General features: G+C 36.9%; 2 long non-coding RNA genes across 5 annotated transcripts in view; one reads left to right on the top strand and one right to left on the bottom strand.

Moving 5' to 3' along the window:
• The window catches only part of LOC309647301, a 144171-nt gene that overhangs the window by 1438 nt on the left and 121021 nt on the right, over window positions 1-21712 (top strand). The gene's annotated exons all lie outside the window — the stretch shown is intronic.
• The window catches only part of LOC309647305, a 34553-nt gene continuing 15842 nt past the window's right edge, over window positions 3002-21712 (bottom strand). Inside the window, exons 3-5 of one of the 4 annotated variants that reach the window (XR_014255936.1) lie at window positions 18083-18123; window positions 15225-15312; window positions 3002-3939 (exon numbers count right to left, since the gene is read on the bottom strand). This is a non-coding gene — a long non-coding RNA (uncharacterized lncRNA). Of the gene's footprint in view, window positions 3940-10916; window positions 13072-13119; window positions 15313-18082; window positions 18124-21712 lie in introns of those variants that run through there. The other 3 variants (XR_014255938.1, XR_014255937.1, XR_014255939.1) reach the window with 3 other exon arrangements.

The following is a 21712-nucleotide window of genomic DNA, read 5'->3' as shown; positions in this document are numbered from 1 at the left end:
AACCAGCGGCTGCAGCCATTTCGAAGTGTGAGAGTGGGCAGAGGGGAGACGGAGATTTTCGTTATCGCCTTAGCTCCTGGCTGCTTCCCCAGCTGCCCATAGTCCCGGGCCTGGGACCAGAGCGGGTGCCGAGGCCGTCCTCTCCCGACGCGCCCCATTGTGTGAGCAGGCGGCGCAGGGCGGAGGCCTGTGCCGGCCCCCTGCGGCTCCCAGCTCCGGAGGGGGCGGAGACGGCCCCTGAGCGGTCAAGGCCAAGTCCGGCCGCGTCCCGAGAGCGCCATCCGCGCTCAAAAGGTCCGACACTCAACTCCTAGCTGGCAATAGGTGGCTTTGCCCGCGTTCTCCGGGAGCTGGGTGGTTGGGGACCCGCCTAGGGTCCAGCCTCGCGGGTGTGTGATAGGAGCCTGTCACCGCTCTGGAGGACTCGATTCCAGCAGTCGTTATAAGCTATTTGGGGAAACTCCGGGTTTTGGTGACTCAGCGCGGTAAGCGCTATTTATAAGTTTATGCGTTAGTAGCAGGGAAATACACTTCGTTCAGATCCGTCCGCCCAAGAAAGGCAAAGAGCTCTGTTTCGAGGCAACAATTAAAAGACTTAACTTTTTGAAAGAGTAAAGGGTTGACTTAAAGCCTGTGCTGTAAGACAAAGCAGGTCTCACGAAAAGACTTAGTACACGGTTTATCTCAAAAAGTTGGAACATCTTCCTGGGTAGATGGAGAATTTTAAGGACACATCATGATGTTAGACCGTCTTTTTTGGGTGGTGTTGCGTGAACCAAGGAGAAATAATTCAGATTAATGACCCAGCAGTCCTAGTAGATGGCAGAACATCAGAACTATTAATTTCAGTATTTGTTAAATACATAACACCATTTGGTGGCTGGGCATAAAATAAAGGAAAACTGGATGATGTTGAAAATTCGTATAGGATATTCTCTAACAGGAAGGTGCGTGTTGTATTTATCATCAACACTCTGAGGGAACTATAAACTACACATTTACTACCCAATCTCACCCTCCCAAGAAAGCACTACAAAAATGTATACTACAGCCTGGGGTTCTTCTTCTGTATAAGTGCTGCACAATTATTAGTCACTGCTTGTTTTACAGGTTTTACTTTACGTTTTATCTTTTCTCCCACCCCCCACCCCCCACCCCAGTTTGGAAATCCAGGAGGTAGATGCTAAAAGAGCAATTGCTAGGCTGGATTCAGGGAGGCAAGAGTTCACACCCAGCTTGCGTAGCCTGCACAGCTTTCTGTAGGTAGCATGGCCTGAGGTGCTTCTTAAAAGAAAGAAGGCAGTTTCCTGTATGGGCAAAAGTTAGACCAGCTAAGAAGAGAGGAAAGGATTTCCCAAGCTGAGCAAGCAAAGCAGCATGTACAAAGGCCTGTAGTGAACAACTACAGCCAAGTAAGAATGGGTGGGATGTGAAAGGGGTAAAGAGAAGGGAAAGAAAGGAGGCTGGAAGAATGGCCAGGTCACACAGGACTTTGTAGTCCATGCTGGGGAGTTTGGACTTTAGCCTGAGACCTGCAAGTCTTTATCTTTTGGGGGAACACATACCCTTTTGAGAACCTAGGGAAAGCAATCTGGTCTCTCTCCAGGAAAAAAAATGCACCTATAGACCTCTACTACAATTTTGCATACAATTTCAAGGGTTTATGCTGCTTTGTGAGTAAATGACTATTGGGCCTCAGGATTGAAACCTGCAGGAAAGGGAGAACCATGAAAGGATTTTTTTTAATGGAAATGCATGGTCAGGTATGAAAAGATTACAGGTCCTTGAAAAGATTACACCAGTTGGGGTCCTGGAAACTGGAAGATGGAAAATAAAATATCCTGTGATCTAAGTAAGAATCAACTAGAACCACTGCTGTGTACCTAGTGGCAGTGGGGATAGAGAAAAAAGTGATTCAAGAAAGGTAATTTGAAAGAGTTGGTGGGATGGGAAAGTGACTGGCTGGTGAGGCCAGAGCAAGGGATCCATCCCCATTCTGGTCTGGGGAGGGAGGAGACGTGGGCCTCGGTTCAGGAGGAGGAACTCTGTTTTGCTTCCTTCATAAGGAATGAAAAGCTGTGGCTGGTTTGGTCCCTTTATAAGACTGAAAAGGCTGTGTACCTTTTCAGTGAAAAAGAAAGCACCTTTCCAAAGATTTGAATTCAGAAGGGAGATGAGGGCAGGAGAAGATTAAATCTTGCTTTCCCCTCTTTTTTAAAACTAGGGATACCTAGTGAAGAAGAAAAGGAGAGATGGAGGGCATCAAGCTTTCTTTTTCCCCTGCTCAACCACTAAGCCTTCAAGGAAAAGGACTTTGGCTAGAATGGGTCCCCATAATGGTGGGTTTTGTTCCTAACAGCACTTCAAAACCACACTTAATCATCCACAATTAGTACCTGGAGGTGCTAAGATCTCAGTCTAGCTCGGGAAACAAGGAAAAGTGGAGGGAAAGTGTTCCTAGTTGTTACAGCTAACCTGAGCTAGAGATTTAATGGAAGCAGGGACTCAAATACAAAACAAACCACCCCTAAAACTTAGTGGTTTAAAACACATTACTTGCTCATGAATATGCAGTATGGGTAGGGCTCTGCAGACAGATTGTTTCCAGTCCACTGGGAGTCAGCTGGGGCAGCTCATAGGCTGAAGGCTTGCATCATCCGAAGGCGTGTTCACTTCCACGCCTAGCAATCCGTACTCATGTATGGCTGGCACCTTAGCTAGGGCTTTCAGCCAGAACACCTGCACATGGCCTCACCTTGTGGTGTGGGCTTCCTCACCACAGGGCTCTGGGCTCCAAGGGTCCCAAGACTGAGAGCCAGGTAAAACTGTATCACTTATGACCTAAGCGTAGAAGTCTGGGGCATCCTATCCACATTCTGTTCGTTAGAGGCAAATCACTAATGCCATACCAATTCTAGACAGGAGAATCAGACTCTACCTTTTAATGGGAAGAGAACTTGCCATGTGTTTAAAATCACCACACATATTAACTTCAGATAAATAGATGTATAAACAATATATTGTATACGAAAAATGTTTAAACATAAGAAACCAAATAAATATCCTCTTTTTGATATTAGAATGGAATATAAAAACCCAAACATTGCATCATTACAGCAAAGCAAATCGAGAGCCAATCTGAGTGGGCAGTCTCATAAATGTCCCCCATTTTTCTCCCTCATGACCATTCCCTCCCCTCCAGGTCAGGCCTCCTGTACACAGACACCTCTCTCTCTCCCAAGCTAGGTAGGACACCCACAGTGGCTGCACCTTCAAGGAGATAATCAGGTCCTAAAAGTTCTTCCATTCCCTCCTTGAATTGTCCCTGACTTTGGACCTCACTAGATCATTGGCAAGGCCATCAATGACTTCTCAAAGTTAAAAAACAAAATGCTATCAAGATTATTCCTGTAAGTAATTTTATAATAAACTCATGTTACATAATTAAAACAAAATGACATTTAAAGGATTACATGTTTTTAGATGTCGGGATCTTTTTTTTGGCTGCGTTGGGTCTTTGTTGCTGCACGCGGGCTTTCTCTAGTTGGCGGTGAGTGGGGGCTACTCTTCGTTGCGGCACGGGGGCTTCTCATTGCGGTGGCTTCTCATTGCAGAGCATGGGCTCTAGGAGCGTGGGCTTCAGTAGTTGCAGCACGTGGGCTCAGTAGTTGTGGCACATGGGCCCTAGAGCACGTGGGCTTCAGTAGTTGTGGCACACGGGCTCAGTAGTTGTGGCTCGTGGGCTCTAGAGCACAGGCTCAGTAGTTGTGGCGCACAGGCTTAGTTGCTCCACAGCACGTGGGATCTTCCCGGACCAGGGCTCGAACCTGTGTCCCCTGCATTGGCAGGCGGATTCTTAACCGCTGCGCCACCAGGGAAGTCCCAGATGTCAGGATCTTGACTTTACTTGGGCTTGTTGATTCATAAAAGTCAGTAATTCTAAAGTGATGGTTGAGATTTTAGGTATTCTGTAAGAATTTGCATGTTTCTTTGAGGTGATATAACACTTGATTATTAACATACAAAATCTGAATGACTCTTCTCCCACTTGTACAATGCACATTGCATGACACATTCTTATTTAGTTGGTAAAGGAGCTCAAGAGTTCTCTATCTAAGGAACTGAAGATACTACCTTTCTCTGTGTAATCAAGATAAAATAATCTTATAACCTAGTATCTTTTTAAATTCTCTCAAAGCTGATATTATTATAATTTATATATCTTTGATGTTCTCATAGAAAACTTCCTTTATGACTTACAGATAGAAATAGTGCTTAGGCCATTTTAATAATTCATACTCTCCTAAAGGCTGTGCTCTATACATTTTAGTAATTTTGCATAATTATTTATGAGTCAAAATCACACTGTGAATTCATGCTATAGAGTATGGGTTTTAAAATAAGTACATTTAGGTAATGAGCAAATGTACATTTATGAACCCTTTTTGTGTGTATTTCTTAATGATTTTTGAAGTAGCAAACTTTTAAAAAAATAAAATGAATTAATATCCTTGTTTTTAAAGTTCCTTATATGGCAGTGATAAAAAAAAATTGACAAAGTGTTCACATTAAACTAATAGACTTTGTTATCAGGCCCCAAACTGTTCCTAATTCTCAGTGACTTCATAGCTACCATGGAGGCAGCCCAAAGGAGCTTAAGTAAACACTTTAAAGTTACGTAATGCAGTTCTGAAGGAGGAACAACCCCAGCCAAACTATGCCATATAGTTTTACAGAAACTATTTTTCTGTATGCCAGAATGCTTATTAACCTATCTATAGAATGACTTCATAGCAAAGATAACATGAAAGAAAGTTGGAAGTGGGCCAGTCTGTTTTTAGGCCTCTTGAATGAAGGCAGAGTTGAGGAAATTATTTCAAAGTAGTTATCTAGTGAATGTTTTTCTTAACCTTATAGACTAAGCATTTTGAAGCATTTTGAAAAGTGCTGTAGTAAAAATGGCACATTAAGCAATAAATTCAATATGATTTCAATAAATTCAATAAATAAAATATGATATTGCTGGCTGATAGTAATAATGCTCTAAGACTACATTAAGAATTGAATACAAAAAAAAAAAAAAAGAATTGAATACAATCTTACTTTTTATTAAGTAAAATAATTTGGATCCTTTCTGATGTTATTCTTCTTCACCTTTCTATGTGTTCAAGATATAATGTATTTTAAAAGAAATGCTGCCAAAGCCAATTAAAAAATACATTTCTTCTGTATCTTAGCAAGGCTCTGTTAAGCATCATGGAGAAGACAAAGAATTATAAGTCCTTGAAATAGTAAAGTTATTAATATGAGTGTATCAGCAAAAATGCAACTTTATCAAACTAAATTACAGAAAGAGTCTTCCCATCAGATTGACAGAGATGGAAAATAAGTGCTAACACGAAAGGATGCTCAACATCACTAATCATTAGAGAAATGCAAATCAAACTACAATGAGGTATCACCTCATACCAGTCAGAATGGCCATCATCAAAAAATCTACAAACAATGAATGCTGGAGAGAGTGTGGAGAAAAGGGAACCCTCTTGCACTGTTGGTGGGAATGTAAATTGATACAGCCATTATGGAGAACAGTATGGAGGTTCCTTAAAAAACTAAAAATAGAACTACCATACGACCCAGCAATCCCACTACTAGGCATATACCCTGAGGAAACCATAATTCAAAAACAGTCATGTACCACAATGTTCATTGCAGCACTATTTACAATAGCCAGGACATGGAAGCAACCTAAGTGTCCATCAGCAGATGAATGGATAAAGAAGATGTGGCACGTATATACAATGGAATATTACTCAGCCTTAAAAAGAACCGAAATTGAGTTATTTGTAGTGAGGTGGATGGATGTAGAGTCTGTCATAGAGAGTGAAGTAAGTCAGAAAGAGAAAAACAAATACCGTATGCTAACACATATATATGGAATCTGAAAAAGAAAAGTGGTTCTGAAGAACCTAGGGGCAGGACAGAAATAAAGACTCAGATGTAGAGAATGGACTTGAGGACGTGGGGAGGGGGAAGAGTAAGCTGGAACGAAGTGAGAGAGTTGCATTGACATATATACACCACCACATGTAAAATAGATAGCTAGTGGGAAGCAGCAGCATAGCACAGAGAGATCAGCTAGGTGCTTTGTGACCACCTAGAGGGGTGGGACAAGGGAGGGTGGGAGGGAGACGCAAGAGGGAGGGGATGTGGGAATATATGTATACGTACAGCTGATTCACTCTGTTATACAGCAGAAACACAACACTGTAAAGCAATTATACTCCAATAAAGATGTTAAAAAAAGAAAAAAAGAAAAGAAGTGCTAACAGCTAGTGTTGCTAAGAATGCAGTGAAATTTACAAACTCATCTATTACTATATTACTTTTCTGGAGTCAAAAATGTCCAAATCTTTGATAATAGTAGTTCCACTTCCAGGAACCAATCCTAAAAAAATTAGTCAGATATGAAGTCAAAGATTTATATATGGTCATTACAGCACCTATAGAGAGGAGACAATCTGAATATTCAGTAGTAAAGGAGGGATCAAATAAACCATGGTACATCAATCTAATGGAATTTTTGCAACCACTAAAAATACTTAATGCCACAGAGAAACACTAATATCTAATTTAATGTACAGATAAATCTTTTAGGTTATAAAACTATTTCTCCTCAAGGGTTGGGAGAAAAAATATACCAAAGTATATTATGTAATTATGGTAATTTTTACCTTTTTCATATTTTCTAAAATGGGCACATATTTTAACAATCAGAAAAAAAATCATTAAAAGATTTCCACCAAAATATGTAAATCAAATGACATATATTTACATTTTAATAACACTAAGATATTTAATAGAGTAATACAACATATTAGTTACTTTTTACATGCATCTTTTCATTTTGCATACTTATAACAATGTCTGCCAGTGAATGGTCTCTGTTTCTAAAATTAAATTAGATAAGGTATAAGCAAGTACAGAGTATTATGTGAAGGGTATAATTTGAGGGGTAATCTTTGGTGGAAAAAATTGATTTGAGGAGAATTTGGGATAGTCAAAATCCATCTGTAAAGCCATAATGGCTGGACCTATTTTATATCATAATTTTTATAATAGTATTTTTTATTTTTAATTGTGGTAAAAAAAACACATAACAAACTTTACCATCTTAACAATTTAAAAATGTACAGTTCAGTAGTATTAAGTATATTCACATTGTTGTATATAATAGTATTTTAAGGATAGTGTTTTTATTGGTTTCATAAAAACAATACATGTTCATTTATAAATAATTCAAACAATATAGAAAGTTACAGGAAGGTTTTTAAATCTCCTCAGATCCCAGATTTTATCATCAATATTAAGTGACCATCGTGGTAGGCATATTTCTATGCACTTATACAAATAAGATAATCTTATTTAAGATGAGAATGTGCATACTTTTTAAATTTTTAAAGTGTTAAAATTATTTGAATTTGGTAGTAGTAAGATAAGCTGAAGGAATTGCTGAACTCTAGAAAAATGTTTCTTCGCCGCAAGAGATCTTATTTCCTAAAATATCCAAAGTTTAAAAAATTAAGAGTTTGGAGATTTTTTTATCTGTATGTTTCCAATTTAGAAATGCAAGTTGACTCTGCTATGAAAAGGATATATTTTTATTTATGTCATTATTTTTTAAAGTGAAGGTTTTAATGTTTCTGTTTTGCAACCTTAATTCCTTTGGTCATTTGGTCTTGATCTCTATTTTAAAATCCAGTGGTCGCAACACACCTCAGTTCTCAATTCCTACTTATTTATTTTGATTCATCACTTAGCTATCTGCTCTTCACTAAATAGTTTTTTTTTTTTTTTACATGGATTCGTGGATGTTATGTTTGCCTTTTTCATCAATTTCTGAATGTCACTTACTTAGATATCATAGTTTGGGGTCATGCTGGCTTTGCCTTAAGACTGCAAACATTTTTCCTTTGTTTTCTGGCTTTGAATATTGCTTAGAGGAAGTCTAAGGCCAGCATGATTTCCTCCCTCTGATAAGTTATTTAGTTTTCGGCCTGGAGGTCTGAAGTTTTTCCTTCATTCTTCATGGCTAATAGCTTAACCAGTATATGCCTTGATATGAATAGTATATGTCCATTTTTCTTTGAACATTTTATTCTGCAGATTCAGTTCTTGTATGATTTTGTGGAAATTCTCTTCTGTTAAATCTTTAAGTGCTTTTTCTGATTCATTTGTTGCATTATGTACTCAAGGAGCTGAATTAGGCTATATCATGTTGTCTTTGTCTAACTTACATATTATCTTATTTGCAATTACTTTGGTCCACTTTTCTTCTGCATTCACTTATTAAATTCAGTTGTCAACTGGAATTTATTGAGTGCCAGCACCAGTGGTAAATAAGATCACATCCCTTCCTTTATGTGAAGCTATGAAACTTTTTACTTGAGAATAGGGGAGGGAGAAATAAACATAACAAAGTCAGGTAGTGAGAATAAGAAACCCAGGTAAGGAAATGGAGGTGGGGGGGAATTGTGCATTTTAGATGATGCAGTGAGAGTAGGCCTCTCCGAGATGACATTTGAGAATAAACATGAATGGAACGAGGCTGTGAGATAGGCAAAGACCTGGGCAATCCAGATGTAGAGAAGAGCAAGTACAAAGGCCCTGCAGTGGAAAAGTGGTGTGTTCAAGACAGAATGATTAGAGCTGCATGAGTGATCAGAAACTGGTGAGAGGTGAGACTAGAAAATTGGATAGGCCGGGTCACAAAAGGGGCCGAAGGCCCGAAAGAGGAGGCTGAATTTTGTTCCAACAGTGATGAGGAGCAAGGAGATGATACATGCTTTAGAGGAGTCACTCTGGCTGCTGCTAAGTATTTCAACAGCAATAAATTGAGTATAAAGAATTGGTCAAACAGGTGTTGTCTAACTGAAAAAGGAAAAGGGGAGCACTGAGATAATATAATAACTTCAGGAAGTAACCTAGTCCTGGATAAACTTGGGAAGACGTGAAGTTACTAGAACCCCGGGGCTAGGAGAGGAGACCCAGCAGAGTTGGAACCCTGACCTGGGGCAGGGGGTGCTGCCCACTTGCTGCTGGTGCCTCTGAGAGAGATGCTGGGGCTGGTTCTAGGAAAGTGGAAAATAGTTGAAATTTGGGGCTAACTGCTGCTGTGAGGGTGAAGGTCCATAACTGGGGCAATGCTGGCAGGTGCAGAAAGCCAACAAGGAGGAGCAAGTTCCTTTTCCCTCTTCTTGACTTTTAGTCTTTTTTTCTAATGTCGCTTACTGACAGACTGTAGCAAGGATTCAGCTGGCAAAGTATAGAAATGTAGCTTGCAGAGAGAGTCCCAGTCCCAGCATCAGAGTGTGGAATGGTTTATTACTAAGAGATAACAGCCTAATAACTGGCACAAAGAGGAATTAAGAATGACTTCTAGGTTTTTGTCTTGAGCAACTGGATGAAAATAATGCCACTTGTTGACATGGGGGAAACTTGGGGAGAAGTAAATTGAGAGGGAGAAGAAAATCAATATGTTTGTTTTGAATGAGTTAACTTTGCAGTCCTTATTAGACATCTGAGTGGAGTTGGTAGATATGGGTTTGGAGCTCGACAAAGGTATTAGGGATAGAATACAAATTTCAGGAGTCCTAAGAACACAGACAATATTTAAAATCAGAAAAATTGGATAAGACGACTGAGGGGGAAATTAATATTATGGTGAAAAAAAAAAGGGTGAGGAATATGCCCGGGAGTCCCAAACATTTGGGAAAAGGAAAATGATCTGGCAAGAAGGTAACTGATGATCTCAACAAGAGCAGTTTAGGTGGAGCTATGGAGACAATAATCCTAATTGGAATGGACTGAAGAGATGATGTATGGTGAGGAAGTGGAAACTGCCAAGTACAGACAACCTTTTAAAAGTTTGTTATAAAAGGGAGCAGAAAAAATGGGCTCCTACTCACCAAGTAAGCGGAGGAGTATATGAGGTCTAGGGTGATGGTATTTTTAGAAGGAAATACTACAGTATGTTTACTGATTGGAATAATCTAGTAAAGAGAGAGAAACTGAGGATGCAGGAAATGGAGGGGGTAATCACAGGAGCACAATCCTTGACTATACAAGAAAAGATGGGATCCAGGGTACAAGTAGAGGGGCTTGCCTTAGATAAGAGCAGGGAGAGTTGACCCTTTATAAAGGGAGAGTATATATGAGTACAGATGAAGTCAGGTTGATAGGTATAACGTGGGAAAAAGGAGTTTCTCTTGTGATAGCTTCTGTTTATCAATGAAACGAGAGTTTGAAGTGAGGAGCAGGGAAATGTGGGAGATTTAGGAGAGAGGAGACAAGGCATAATCATCTTGATGAATTGACTAGGGAATGTGCTGGGATTGCCAGTCTTTTCTTTTGGTGAGAATTTGATTTCCAGCCATGCTTATTTCGTTTCTTGCTGATCCAAATTTATTTATTTATTTATTTTGAAATAATAGTATTTTTTTGGCTTTCATTGGCTTAGGTTGCAGACTTTTCTTTTTTCTCGCTGCTTCTGGTAATGTTTTTATAAATTTATTTATTTATTTATTTTTGGCTGCCTTGGGTTTTCGTTGCTGCACGCGGGCTTTCTCTCGTTACTGCGAGCAGGGGCTACTCTTCGTTGCGGTGTGCAAGCTTCTCATTGCGGTAGCCTCTCTTGTTGTGGAGCATGGGCTCTAGGCGCACGGGCTTCAGTAGTTGTGGCACTCAGGCTCAGCAGTTGTGGTTCGCAGGCTCCAGAGCACAGGCTCAGTAGTTGTCACGCACGGGCTTAGTTGTTCCGCAGCATGTGGGATCTTCCCGGACCAGGGCTCAAACCTGTGTCCCCTGCACTGGCAGGCAGATTCCTAACCACTGCGCCACCGGGGAAGTCCCTGGTAAGGTTTTTAAAGAAGTTTTTACTGTTCTTTGTTTCGCGCAAACTATTTGGTAAAGTATTTGGAAAGGAAGATTTTGTGATCAGCCTTCACTCCCCATCTTTATCTGAAAGTCTAGAATAATGTTTTTAAATAGACTGCACTTCATATTTTTTCAACTCAACCTATATATAACAGATAATAAGTCATAGTAATATTATATATTGTATTATTATAATAGCCACCATTTACTGAATGCCTAGGTGCCATGTACTATGCTGGGTACTTTACATACATGATTTCTAAAACATAACAACCTTACAAGGTAAGTATTGTTGCCAGTTATTTCCACAAGAAACCTTTTTTACTGGTGGTTTACAGATCACAGAATCTTACTTGAAGCTCATAGCTGGCCAATATAAACAAGGTAAGAATCATTTTTTCTCCCTTTTGTGTCTGTAAAAAATTAGCACTTAAGAGACTGTTCTTTTTGAAGTACAAAATAATAGTTTGCAAAAGTGCACCACACAAACTAAGGGAGATTTTTATGGACAACTTTTTAACATAGGACTATATCATTAATCTCTTGGTGGGAGAGTTGCTAACTGACAGATTCAAGGAACTTGGTAAATGAATTGAGGTATCCCTTCTCTAACCATCTCATCATCAACGAACATACTAAGAGCCTGCTATGTTGAAATAATTAATAAATTATACTAAACCACTATAATTTTACAAGTTATAGGATATGTACCAGTGTTTGTTTTGGAAACTCCATTATTTGGATTTAAATCAATATCAAACTTTTCTTTTGGGCAACAATATTTATACTCATGATGATACTGAAAACACATCATTGGGACATAAACACATATCTATGCCAAGTAATAGGTTTCTTTTTCTGATTATAAAAGTAGTACATGTAAGTGAAGAAAAATTTGAAAATATGTTTAAATAAAATAAAGAAAAAATATTTTTTAAAGAGACAGCAAGAAAAAAATAACCAATAATTCCTTTATTTAGAGGTAACTGACTATTGGTTGACATATTTCCACGCAGTTTTTTAAGCTTATGAAGTTTAAACTGTTTGCTTGAGCACACTGTCTTTTTTTCATAACGATTTATCAGAAATGTTTCCTCAAGTTATTTAAAACTCTTTAAAAACATTTTCAATGGCTGCATAATGATCCTTGTGTGGAGTAGTGTTTCCTTAAGTGGTCATTTAAGCTATTTTCCTTACTTTCTTATAAATAATGTTGCTCTGAACTTTTTATGCATAAATCTATTTTAGCATTTCAGATTATTTCCTAAATTAGGATGAATTCCTAGAAATAGACTACAAGGCCAACATTTTTAAGCTTCTTCATCTGGTAAAAATTTTGCTGTTAAAAAAAATATATCTCTTTTAATTCTCTACATATATTTGCATTGAAAATAAACCTAAGGAGGAAAAGGTATGAGGCCTACCTTTTAAAATTGAGATTAATGTTTAAATTTAGGCTCAGTGTTTTTGTTTTGCTTTGTTTTTATTTTAATATCTTACCTTTAAGGAAAAATCCACTCTTCAAAATATTAGTTACTTCTTTTTATCAGGTTTGAAACTTACACTTAATTTGAGATAGAAGTTTATATGTATACTTATTTCAGCCTTATACTTCTATTTTTCAAGGTATTACCATCTCTTTTTTCCTATTTCCAAATTTGCTCACCCAACAGTGTTGCCTCCTGACTCATCATCAGTTTAATTTCACATGCACACCACTAATTCATGGTGGTGAATTACACATTCATCTGTGGATAAAAACCTAAATAAAATTACAGATCAAGGTCATTCCCAAATTTAGCAAATTTGGCACAAGAGTTTAAGATTAATAAATTAATATTATATTAATATTATAAAACAGTTCAATTGTGCTAGAATGAACTTCAGAGCATATGAAGAATAGAGCACGTTCACCCAATTCTAAAATTAATTGAGAACGGTGATGGAATCACAAAACTTGGGAAAACCTCCAGAAGAAATCGAGCCAAAGCAAATAAGGATTACTGCTTTGTAGTAGTTATGATTTAATAATTCACTCACCAATACTTATTGAACATCTTTTATGTGTCAAACACTTGCTAGAAGGGAGTTGGAGTAAGCAAAAAGATATAGGCCTGCCCTTCTGGAAGATACATTCTAGTGGAAGAGACAGACAAAAGCAAATGAACAAATAAGTAAAAGTCATAAGTTGTAATCTAGTCACTTTTATTACTTAGTGTTATTTATGTGAGACAAAGAAATAATCTGAGTTCTCCCCCAACAATTTTTAAAGCAGTACTGAGTAAGAAAAAAGTTAAAGATTTAGAATTATTAGGAAATAGATGATCTCCACAGATATTTTATGACTCTGATCATTACCATTCCATTACCATTGTGCCCTGTACCCACCCTCTCCAAAAGTACTCTCTCTAATCTGGTCTGACCCAACCTCAGATGTAGCATGTTAACAGTATAAGGTAAAATGTGCCAGATTTGGGGATCAAGGAAACCCAGGTTTTGGCAAGTAGCAATGCTGATATTGAGACCTTAAGTGAGACATTTAATTTTCCATTGTCAGTTTCCTTTGCAAAACGATGAATTTTGACTAAATGATCTCTGAAATCCCTTCAAGCTTTAAAATTCACTGTCTGTGCATCTCTCCTTAAAACCTTTCTTCCATTATGCTCTTATTTATACTGGGGGTGGGGAGGAAATGGCATGAGGAAGGCTACAGACGTTGGAAAGAATAAGATTGATTCCTGTTTGATAGCAATAAAGGATTTGTAGTTCATAATGATCATTTTCTCATGTTGTTTTATGTTTTGAAAACATGTTTTTAACATCTGCAGAGCATTCCAACATACGGATATACCAAAATTTATTTATCTATGCGTTTATATTAAAAACTGTTTCCTAATTTCTGCAATTATCTAAGGATATTTAGAATCCATACTTGCCTATTGGTACTCAAAATACTATTGCAAGCTCTCTGTCTTGTTCCTTTTGGGGAAAAAAAAGTTACTGTGATTTCTTCTTCTCATCTCTACTCCAGCCTATACATGGCTTTCTCTTAACGTAAAAACTCTACTTTGGACAATGATATACAGCCTGTCCTTTCTCCTATCTAAAATAGCATCATCCCTGAGCAAGGTCCATATTTCTGCAGCTCTCCCAAAGCAAAAGAATGTGAATTAAAGCCAATTCCATGCCTGCATCAAGTCTGGATAATGTATATTTTTAGTTTTAACCAAAGCTGAAATCCATGAGATTAAATCCCTACCAGCAGACAAATAGGTAGATTCATTTTTGTCAGCTATAACAAAAATGTGATTTAGCACTAAGTCATATATGACTTAGTTAACTATGACAAAAGTAACTATGACTTTGATGATTTTGCCATGATCTTGAACTTGTTATAGTATTAATTGTTATTACGTTGAAACAGTAGAACGTAAGTATACTATTAGGAGAAGTAAAACTTAAGGTTTTAACAGCTAAATTCAGCGAACAACTGCACAATCTGCTATTTAGGGCTTTTTGTAATATGGTATATTGTTTTAATAAATGTCAAATTCTGCATTGGTTTGATAGTTCACCAACTGAGTAAAGAAATCAGAGAGGTGACATAGTGCTTTAAAATTACTCTAAAAAATATCCTGAGTGAGTTAAAAATCTTTTCAATTTAATAGTTTTTGTTTGGGAGAAGAGTAGAACCTCTGTTGTGCCTCTTTGTGAACTGGTGCAAGTTAAACATCTTTTTTATAACTTCAAGTTACTTTTAAGCACCTATACAGTATCAATTTGGAATCTGAAGGAACATTCACATTAACAATTATTTCTACCAATAGCTATGGACATTGTCATAGAGAGTAGAATTTTAGTGAAGGGATCTTTGGGGTCATATAATCCAGCTCTCATTTTACAGAAAAGGAAAATGAAGCCCAGCAAAGTTTTTATGACTCACAGCAGTAAGCTTGGCGGGCAGAGGGGAAGGGCGCTCCTAACACTCTCTGTTGGCCTAATGCATGCCAGAGGGTAATAGGTTATAAGAGTCTGTAGCTAACACAGTTGAACAAATCTAACAAAGAGGTCTGATGTGGTTCATAAGTATACATTTTCCCCTTAAGATTCTTGTTGGATGATCCATTGCACCTTAATTTATTACCACAAACACAAAAGGGAAGCGCCTTCACACAAATGGATACTCCTACAAAATAAAACCCACGAGAGAAGCTGGAGCGGTTCGGCAGAGCTACAATGTTACACAACCCCTGGGGGGAACATTTATATATATCCATATGTATACATACCTGTAGCCTCTTAATTGTGCTTCAGGAAATTCCATTTACATACATTACAATGTAAATGTTGCCCATGGGAGTTGTACATCACAGGACACTGCAAATATAAGTTTTGTACATTGAATTAATTACGGTAAGCTAATGGTCATTAACAGATCAACCCCAAAATGTATAATGGCTCAAGTTTGTTTCTTGCTAAAATTAACAAGTACTTCAGTACTTAGTTTTCAAGGTCTTTCTGTACCTAAGCTTTCAGCACCAAAGTTCCAAGATCTCCCTGGGGGTCTTTTCTCTTTCAGCCCGTAGGAAGGGGAGTTTTTAGGGGCGGGGACTCAAAGTAGTATATATAACTTCCATTCTCATTCCATTGGCTGTAACTTAAGTCACATGTCCACAACTAACTGCAAGGGAGGCTGGGAATAAGCTTATCTGTATGGCCAAGAAGAAGTGAGAACATGGATTTTGATGTCTAGCTAGCAGCCACTGCTCACTTGGGTGTTCTCTCTACACACACACACACACACACACACACACACACACACACACACACACACACACACACACACATGCTGAAGTGATCGCCAAAATTAACTCAAACAATTATGCTTCAAATAGAATAAGTTAGTAGTCGGAGAAAGGACCTTTCATTTAAGAATTGTATTCACTTCTACCCTTTCCCTCCTTCAGCCAGAACTAATTGTAAATTAATGCATAACAACAGTCAACTGAAATCTCAAAATGAGGGGAAAAAAGCAAATGTTTGCAAGAATTACCTTTATAGATATATAGATACAGATAGATATAGATTAGAAGGGCGTTGGTTTGGTTTCCTTATCCCATCAACTAGTCAAATTCAGAACTAAGACTCTCAACTGGGCTGCTTGTTTTAAAGGCACAAGGCCATCAAGTTCCCTTTTAATTACACTATTAGTAAATGATGTTTGAAAAATATTCAACTTTTTACACAACAAAGATAACAATTCCACAAACAGTAAATTTAGTGGGGGTTTTTTCCTTTGAGTAAGTTGCCATTTTAATCCTCAAAAGTGTTCCCAATTACTCAGTTTTTAATAGAAGCACTGCATGGCTGCACTTTTGAAATTATAAACAGGAAGTGTGGTATATAAATGTCAGTAAAACTAAAACTGAATTCTGTGGTTTGATGTTTTTCTTCCCCTCATATTTTCATGTTAATGTCTGATTTTGTATGTACTTAGAATGACTACCTGAAGGCAAACAGTAATTCATTACCTGATCAGTTTTCTCTGGCAACCTAACAATTTTGGGGCATGGGGGAAATACATGGAATAACCTAAATGTTGTACATTTTCATGGAGGAAGCAATGGAAATGACCTAGAAACTGCTGTTTATTTGACATTGTTAGAAATTGCTTTCATGTATAGGGTGCACTTTATTGTCGCCAGAAGACAGTGTAGATGGAGAAAGAGGCCAGAGAATGAATGACTCTTAATTTAACTATTTGAAAACTATTATAGAAACTATTATAGAAAACACTCTTACACTTTGTACAGTCTTATTCTGAACCTCAGTAATTCCTTGAATGTGTTCCTCTGCACTAAATTCCTTTGTGAGACAACTAAGGAGTAGCTTAAATACTGCAAAAATCCAGGATATTATCTCTGGTTCTTCCCTATGAAGAAGCTATGGTTCTTTCTATAGTTAATATTTTCTCTATATAACATTATTTCAGTGTCTCTGCTACATGGACTTTTCTATGGAAATTCCAAGGAAAGATTAAAATTGACCAGTCCAGACTTGTATATTACATTAAATATTTCTGGAGAAATGTTACCAACATACAAATGCTTCTGTAACTCTAAAATGTTTTTCTTTAGGAAACTATTTCTTTTCTTAATTTGTTCTTAAACTGAACACTGAAGGAATGAATTTGCTCAAAGTCACACAATATATGAGTGAAATACAAAAAAACAGAACCTATGTATCTAAACTCCCTTTCAAGGCAGATCACACTGATCCAGAGAATATGTTTCAAAAGGAGGTAGGTAGCCTGCCCATCTACTGAGGGTCTATCTTTCTGCAGCACATGAGGCATTGTTGAACAGCACATACAGTATTTAACACTTGACGCATTATCTTTTAGTTGAAAATACAACATATATAGAAAAGATATAGGAATATGTGAAAAGTAACATAAGAGTATATTAATCAAGGACAAACTACAAATAATTGCTAAGAGGATGTGCAAAATGAAGTGATTTAAAACTAGGTTGATATGGACAGAAACTTAGTGGAATCGGAAAATCTCATGTGGATTTTTTGAAAGTGGCAATGGGTTTGGATTGCCAGAGAAAAAAGACAACCATTCATTCATTCATCAAATATTTACTGAGTGCTTCCTATGTGCTATGTGCTAGGCACTGTTCGAGGCACTAGAGATGCAACAATATACAGAACTACTGCAGAGCAGGAATAGGCAGGTCATCTCACAGACCCGATAAGAACAGAGAACACAAATATGGGAGTACAGAGAAATGAAATACTAGGTCTTAAATACTAGGATGTTTCTAAATGGGAGAAAGATGTTTGGTATGACTTGAACTCCTTTTGTCATCACGGTCAGAACAGACTGCTTTCCCCTCTCAGTTGGTCAGCTCTCTTAGCCTCCTAGATAACTTTATAATGACCAGGATAACACAAGCCAAATAAATACTGCACATATAAAGATTCCCAGCTGAGGTGTATGGAGAGCAAAAAGGGAAAGAATGGCTAGCAGAAGCTGAATTTTATGGCTCCTTTTATCTTTCCAATGGTTTCTATCGTATATTATCAGTCTCTTGCCAGCCACGTCTCCCATTCGGTATTTGTCAAAGTCGTGATTCAATACCTGAAGGTTCTGCTCTCCTCCGTTCCTTTCAAGTAGAATCACTGAAAGGAAGGGAGATTCCAGTTAAATTCCTTTTTTTCTACTTAATCAGGTTTTCCGTATTCACCAAGCAATACTTCTCTACAGAGTGTTTGATGGAAAGTATTTTATGTTTTGTGTAGACCAGTGGGGAAGGGGATAAGATAGGATGGGGGCTGGGGAGACTACCAAGAGGCTGCAATATAATTCTATACAATACAATACAATACAAGAGGCTACAATACAAACTTGACATTTAAGAGCTTGGATTAAATGGGCAATTTTAAAAATGAAAAGGGCTATATCAAGTACCACTGTAGAGAAGTAGCTGTAAGAAGTAACAAGTTTAGCAATTGTTTACCTATGGGAGGGAAAGAAGGAAATGAACCTAAGATTTTAAGTTTGAAGGTCCCAAAATTTGTGTTGTCACCAACAATAGCCAAGAAATTTGGAAAAAAATAGCTTGAAAGAAAAAAATGAACTTAATGTCAGATCTAAGTGGGATATCACTAGAAGACAGAGGACTCAAGCTTTCTCAATAAGCTACTGATGACATGTGAAAGTCATCATTATACAGAAATAGATTGAAACCCTATGGGCTAAAAAGGGAATGCAATAAACAACATCAAATGGCTGCATATGAACTTTGATTGTAAGATGAGGAAGCAATTTCAAAGCAACTTCAAAAGAGGTAATCTAGCTTTGGAACTCTTTCCTTCAGGTCAGACAAAGCTGTCCTTTATTAAACATTATCTCTTCATTTTAGCTGACCCCTTAGTGGGTGAGAATAACAAACTGAATGAATAAAATTAAAAGACTTTGTTTCTCTGGATTATTTCACTCAGTGTTCTGAATTTTTAATTGAATGTCCTCCTAGCCAACTTAAACAAATTATGTGCCTTAAGATAAAACACACAAAATAAATACCTACAACTTTTCTTCGACTATGGTACTCCCGTATAAAGGCTATGGCTTCAAAAAGTATAAAAGGTACATTAATGCAAGTCATCCAAACTATTTAGCCCTTAAATGTGGGGCTTGTTTTAATGTAAAACTGTCAGGCCAACATGAATTTCCATCCCCAAAGCAAATCTTGGCTATGGAACTAAATAAAAAAGCACCTTTAAAGAAGGTTCAATTTTAGAATGTGCTACCCTACATGTTTCTTTAAATAGCAAAGGATCAAGTTTGACCCTCCCTGAACTAAGGGTTTTTGTGATACGATTTCTGTAAACAGAAGATTATATCATAAAATATATTCAGCATCTTACCATTATCTAATCTAATATGGCTTTGGATTCCTACATTTATGTAGAAGTATCTTCATAGTAGCTAGCGATGGAACATTTATTTACTACATGCTGTATGTCGGACACTGTGTTAAGTGCTCAAATATTTTTTATTTCATTTAATATTCACAACAGCTTCTTGAGGTATTATTAACCCATTTCACAGATGGGCAAAACCGAGGCCCAAGTAAAGTTATATCTTCAAGATAACGTAGATAGTAAGTGGGCAGAGCTAGGATTTAAGTCCAGATCTGTCTGATTCCAATGCTACTTTTCTTTTTTTTTTTAACATCTTTATTGGAGTATAATTGCTTTATAATGGTGTGTTAGTTTCTGCTTTATAACAAAGTGAATCAGCTATACATATACATATACCCCCGTATCTCCTCCCTCTTGCATCTCCCTCCCACCCTCCCTATCCCACCCCTCTGGGTGGTCACCAATGCTACCTTTCTTAAGTCCTACTTTGCCTCCAAAAGTTACCTAAAAGCAATAAATAAGTAAACAAAAAAATAAATAAAACTTAATTGTTTTGGCTATTCTAGATCTTTTGCATTCCTATACAAATTTTAGAATCAGCTTCTCAGCTTTTTTTTTTTTAAGCCTACTGAAATTTTTATTTGGACTGTACTGAACCTTTAGATCAATTTGGGGAGAACTGACGTCTTAACAGTATGAACCCATGAGCCAGGTAAATCTCTCCAATTATTTAAATCATCTTTAATTCCTCTCAGTGTCATTTGTAGTTTTCAGTGTACAGGTCTTTCATGCCTTTTTCAGATTTATTCCTAAGAACTTCATATTTTTTATGCTATTGTAAATGTTCTATATTTTTTGCACTTCCATTTTTAATTGTTTGGTGCTAGAATGTAGAAATATAAATGACTGTTATATATTGAACTTGTATCCTACAATCTTGCTAAACTCACTTATTCTGGCAGCTTTTTGTCAGTTCCACCAAGTGGAATAGATGGACGATTATGTCAGTTTTATTTTCTCTTTTCCAATCTGAAATTGTTTTATTCCTTTTCTTTCCTGATTGTACTGGTCAGAACCTCCAATACTGAATAAAAGTGATAAGAGCAGAAATCCTTGTATTGTTCCTGATCTTAGAAAGCATGCAGTCTTTCATCATTAGGTATGAGGTTATCTATAGGTTTTGTGTAGATACCCTTTATCTGGTTGAAGAAGTATCCTTGCGTTCCTAGTTTGCTGAGAGTTTTTTAAATCAGAAATGAAAATTGGGTTTTGTCAAATTTTCTTCTACATCTATTAAGATGATCAATTTTTCTTTTTTAGTTTAATATGGTGAATTATACTCATTGATTTTTGAATGTTAAAACCAATCCTGTATTCTTGGGATAAACCCCACTCAATAATACTATCCTTCTTATATATGGTTGGATTTTGATAAAATTTTGTTTAGAATTTTTACACGTTTATGAGGGGGATTGGCCTGAGTTTTCTTGTTATGTCTTTGTGTGGTTTGGGTATCAGGGTAATGCTGGCCTCAAAGAACAAGTTGGGAAGTATTCCCTCCTCTTCACGTTTCTGGAAGAGTGTAACTGGTATTATTTTTTTTCCTAAATGTTTGGAAGGATTTGTCAGTGAAGCCCTATGGACCAGAAGTTTTCTTTGTGGGAATATTTTAAACTAATAATTCAACAGACAAATGACCATTCAGGTTATCTATTTCTTCTTGAATGAGCTTTGGTAGTTTATGTCTTTCAGGGACTTTGGCCATTTCATCTAAGTTGTTGACTCTTTTTATTTTTTTTGCCTAAAGTTGTTCATAATATCCCCTTATTATCCTTTCAGTATTTGTAGAATTTGTAATGATGTCACCTCCTCTCATTCCTGATTACTTGTCTTCCTGATACGTGTCTTCTTTTTTTTTGTTTGTTTTTCCTGACTAGTCTGGCTAAAAGTTTATCAACTTTACTGACCTCAAGGAACCAGGCTTTCATTCCACAGATATTCTCAATTGATTTTTGTTTTCCATTTCATTGATTTCTACTTTGATCTTTATTATTTCATGATTTATTTTTTGTTTCTTTGTGTTTAACTTGCTCTTTTTTTTCTAGTATCTTAACATCAAGTTGAGGTCATTGATTTGAGATATTTTTTGTATTTTCTAATATAGGCATTTCATTTATTCAGAATTTGATATGTTGTATTTTTATTTCCTTCAGTTCAAAATACTTTCTAATTTCACTTTTGAGTCCTTCTTTAATCAATGGATTATATAAAAGCATGTTATTTTGTTTCAAAATATTTGGGGATTTTCCAGGTAGCTTTCTGTTATTGATTTCTTATTTAATTC

This window comes from Balaenoptera physalus (genome assembly GCF_965194825.1).
Source record: "Balaenoptera physalus genome assembly, chromosome: 18".
Classification (NCBI taxonomy): domain Eukaryota; kingdom Metazoa; phylum Chordata; class Mammalia; order Artiodactyla; family Balaenopteridae; genus Balaenoptera; species Balaenoptera physalus.
This window is presented reverse-complemented; position numbering and strand designations above follow the sequence as displayed.